The sequence below is a fragment of the Otolemur garnettii genome, unplaced genomic scaffold (genome assembly GCF_000181295.1).
Source record: "Otolemur garnettii isolate 467f Iridium unplaced genomic scaffold, OtoGar3 scaffold00017, whole genome shotgun sequence".
NCBI lineage: Eukaryota > Metazoa > Chordata > Mammalia > Primates > Galagidae > Otolemur > Otolemur garnettii.
The window spans coordinates 27,880,176-27,885,171 of NW_003852412.1; the positions used below are offsets into that span (position 1 = coordinate 27,880,176).

A 4,996-nucleotide genomic window follows, 5' to 3' on the forward strand; every position below is an offset into this window, starting at 1 on the left:
GTGCTCATTCATCTTGCACCAGGGGCAGGGACTGTATCCATTCATTAAGGTGCTCATTCATCTTGCACCAGGGGCAGGGACTGTATCCATTCATTTGCTACCAAAGCCTAGCCAAATGAAACTACAAAGGCTCCATGCCACTTATATATACCCCATAGACAAAGGACCCCTGGAGATTTTCTGACTTGGGTCTTTCCCTCTGCCAGGTGCTCTGGTACTTTTTCTGTATTCTTTTCTGTCTAATAAATCCTAACTTAATACTGATCTGTGGTCAGTGAATCCATTCTTCTGATCCCCAAGACTAAGGACCTACTGAGGAAATAAATTCCGGTAACAAAAGGGGAGGGCATGGCTTTGGAGATTAAACACAGTTGTGTAGGTTCTTTCGAGGATTTCTTTTGGACATGCACATGCACCTCTTTCTGGGACTGAGTTTTCATATGCTGCTTCAGATAATCTTTGTGTTTAAATGTTTCTGGCATACTTCACATGTTATTTCTTCTTTATAGGTTTCCCTCTTGTGTTTCAGAAGTTCTATCCATGTTTTCGCCACAGAAGAACACCCTCTTTGATAAACAGAACCCTCTTAGTTCCTGGATTATGGTTTCAGCTTGCTGGATGAGGCAAAGCGCTTCCCACATTCTCCCTGGTTACACTTGAATAGTGGTTCACTGGGGTGATGGCACTGATGGGTTTTCAGCTGCTCATGTTTCTTAAAGGTCTTCTCAATCCTCCAAAATTGCATACGTATTGTTTTTTTCATGTTTGCATTCAAAATGTTTCTTCAAGTTTGATTTTGTGCACTTTTGGTCACAGCCAATAGCTGCGCAAATGAATGGCTTTTCTCCAGGATGAATCAGGACCAGAAGACTCTGACCACAGTCCCTGAGGAAGGCTTTGCCCACTCTTCTAACTTGCAAACAAGTGGTCTCTTCCCCATGTGCTTGCACCAGTGCACGTCAAGCTTCCACGCCTTGTTGTAATTGGCACTGCAGTCTGGGAAGGAACAGATGAACCTCCTGGGGAGCACGGGAGGTGGCGAAGCAGACCGGGCCCTCAAGGACCCTGAGGAATGTGTCTGCAAAGGTCAGGTCAGGAAGACACCCCACCACCACCCCCCCACACCACACCCGTGGCTACCCGCAGCTGCTCCAGGGCACTCAGCTGCAGCCTCCCTGGCCCCAGCAGCGCAGCCACATGCAGAGCCAGCTGACCTAAAGCATACAAATTTTCTCAAACTTCCAAAAAATTCAAAGGGAATGAGTTCTTCCAAGCTAGTTATGCAAGGCCTGCACAACCCTGATACCCAAACCAGCTTTAAAAAATTACAAAAAAATTATAGACCAATACTGCTGATGAAGATAAAAGTAAAAAATCCTCAACAAATACTAGGAAACCAAATCCACCAGTACATCAAAAATATCATATAGCATGATGAAGAGGAATTTATTCCAGGGATGCAAGGGATGGTTCAACATTTGTAAATCAATAAACATGACACATCACACCAATAGAATGAAGGAGAAAAGCTCCAAGATTATCCCAATAGATCCAGAAAAACCATGTGACAAAATGTAACATCCCTTCATGATAAAAAACTCTCTGTAAATTAGGTTTAGAAAAAAAGTTACTGAATATAAATGCCATATATGACAAATCCACAGCTAACATCGTACTGAATGTTCCTGTACGAACTGGAACAAGATAAGGATGTCCACTCTCACCACTCCCAGTCAAAACACTACTGGAATTCCTAAGAGCAATGAGGCAAGAGAAAAATAGACATTATAATTAGAAAGAAATCAAATTGCTCTTCTTTGTAGTCAAAATGATCTTATATTTAGAAACACCTAAAGATTCAATATGAAAAACTCTTAGAATTGATAAACAAATCCAGTAAAGTTGCAGAATACAAAAATCAAAATACAAAAATCAGTAGCATTTCTATACACCAATAATGAACTAGCTAAAAAAGAAATCAAGAAAATAATCCCATTTATAACAGCTATAATAAAAATGAAATAACTAAGGATAAAGTTAATGAAAGATCTCAACAAGGAAACTATAAAACATAAATGAAAAAAATTGAAGAAGACACAACAAAATGCAAATACACCCCATGTTCATGCATCAGAGATTTATGAATAATACTATTAAAATGACATACTACTGCACGAAATCTAAAGATTCATTGCAATCCCCATAAAAGTATCAATGATATTCTTCAGAGCAATAGAAACTAACGATTCTAAAATTCGTATGGAACCACAAAAGACAGAATTACCAAAGCAATACTGAGCAAAAATGACGGACCTGGAAGGAACATACTATTAGATTTTAAAATACACTATAAAGCAATAACAACCAAAACAGCTTGGTACCTGCATAAAAACAGACATACAAATCAATGGAACAGAATATAGAACCCCCAAATTTATCTATCTACCTAAAGCAAACTGAGTTTTGAAAAAAAAAAAAAAAGAAAACACCAAGAACATTCACTGGGGAAAGGACAGTCTCATTAATAAACAGTGGTGTGAAACTGGATATCCATATGCCAAAGAAGAAAACAAGAGCCCTATCTCTCACTCTATACAAAAATAATATAAAAATGGATTAAAGACACAAATACAAGACTCCAAATTAAAAAACTATTAGAAGAAAACACAGAAGGACGTTGGAATGGGATAAGATTTAATGACTGAGATAGGCAACAGAAGCAAAAATAAAAGAGATTATTACATTAATCTCTAAATCTTCTGCACAGGAAAAGAATCAATCAAAAGAGTTATAAGTCTACTGAATGGGGGAAAATATTTTCAAGCTATTCATCTGATAATGAATTAATATTAAGAATATAAAAGGAACTCAAAGATCTCAATAGCAAAAAAAGCAAATCATGAAATTTTAAAAATGGGCCAAGGATTTGAATAGACATTTTTCAAAAGAATATAAATAGCCAAAAAGTATATGAAAAAATGCTCAATATCATTAAGAATCAGAGGAATGCAAATCAAAAACCACAACTTGAGATCACCTTACCCGAATCAGAATTGCTATTAACAAAAGGACAAGAAAAAACAAATGGTGACAAGGATGTAGAGAAAAGTGACTCATATGCTATTGGTGGGAATGTAAACTAGCCACTAGGGACAACAGTATGAAGGTCCCTAAAAAAACTAAATATTGAACCACCATGTGATCAAGTAATCCCACTTACCAGGTATTTATCCAAAGGAAAGGATAAATCATTGAATAGATATCAGTATATTCAAGAGATATCTGCATTCCATGTTTATCACAGCACTATTTGCAAAGGCCAAGATACAGAATTAACTCAGCTGTCCAGCAATAAATGAATGTATAAAAAAAAGTGGTCTACTACATGTATACACAAGGGAATACATTCAGCCATAATAAAGAACAAAATCCTATCACTCATGGCAACATGGATGTACCTGGTGAGAATTATGTCAAATGAAGTAAGCTAGGTACATAAAGTTAAACACTGCATGTTATCACCTAAACTATAGCTAAAAAGTTCATCTCCCAAAGAAAAGAGTAGAAAAGAGGTTATTAGAAACTAGGAGAGGTAGAAGGAAAGAGGATAGGAAGAGATTTAGTCAGGTTTTGGTGTTCTATGCACTACAGAATGCCTACAGTTAATAACAATAATATATGTTTGCAAATAGCTAGAAGATATTGAATATACTCACCACAAATTACCAATAAATGTTTGAGGTAATGTATATGCCCTGATCACTGTATGCTGTACATATGGAAACATCACTATGTGTCCCATAAATGTGTACAATTATTATGTGTCAATTAAAAATATGCAAAAAAATTTTAAAACAATGAGTCAAATAGATTTATTAGGTCTAAGCTTTCTTCTAGGTATTTGTTGTATTTTATAAGAAATGCTAAAAGAAAGATATATTTCTGAACACCTCAACTCAGTCCTTCCAATGGACCTACTGTGGTGATCAATATCATCATTTTCCTGTCTCTTGGACTCTCAGAGCACTTCTTAACTCCTCCCTTTTCCCTTCCCTAGGCAGGCTACATGGAAAGCTGAAGTAGAATCTACAGCTCATCAAGAAATAATATGTGAAAAGATAAAACATGAGGCAGCAAGATATCCTTTTATGGTAGTAGACAGACCCCAAATTATCAACTCCTTGAAATATTCTAAGCAGCAGATAGCCCGTTTGTAGGCTCCTTTAACTCGGCAGACTCCACACTCAACAAAAGATGTCTGAGGCCACACATCTGTTTGTCATGCCTCCACACTGGAAAGGGTAGCATCAGGGATCTTACCTTCACAGGCCAGAATGTATCCTTCATCTATATTCTTTGTATTCTTTATATTCTTTATATTGTTGCTGCTTTCATAATAAGGTAAAGTGAAAATAAACTTTGACCATATCATCACTCCATCATTCCTAAACCTAGACTAGCCTTTTCTTTTGGCCTGGCTCATTTTTACTTTTCTACTCATATTTAGTCAAAAGTAGTCTTTTTACATGCTACATACACTCACTAAGTCCTGCCAACATTATATAATTTAAAAATTAAAATTTAGTTTTCACTACATCTTGACAATTTTATGTAACTAGTGAACTCATTCATTGAGACATGGATTAAAGAAAACTTACATGGCTAAGTAATATTAATGGTAACAGGCAATTGTTACGTAGCATTTACATGGGCCAGGCACACAGTTCTAAGTACTTTATAAATATGAACTTGTTTAATTCTTAACATAATCCTATGGAATAGGTACTATTATAATCTTCATATTAAATATATAGAAACTGAAGCACAGAATATCACTTATCCAAGATCACTTAGGAAGTAGCAAAGCTGGGATTTAGACTGCTTCAAAGGCTAACTGCAATCACAATGGTACAAACTGTCTATCTGTATAGATTCATACTTTTATAAAAATTACTATTTTACCTCTTATATATGCTGATTTACTCTCTGCCATATA

At 36.0% G+C, this 4,996-nt stretch overlaps 1 pseudogene; it reads right to left on the reverse strand.

Annotated features, from left to right (window-relative positions):
- Positions 1-309: 309 nt before the first annotated feature.
- Positions 310-4,432, reverse strand: LOC100940912 (annotated as a pseudogene).
- Positions 4,433-4,996: the final 564 nt, after the last annotated feature.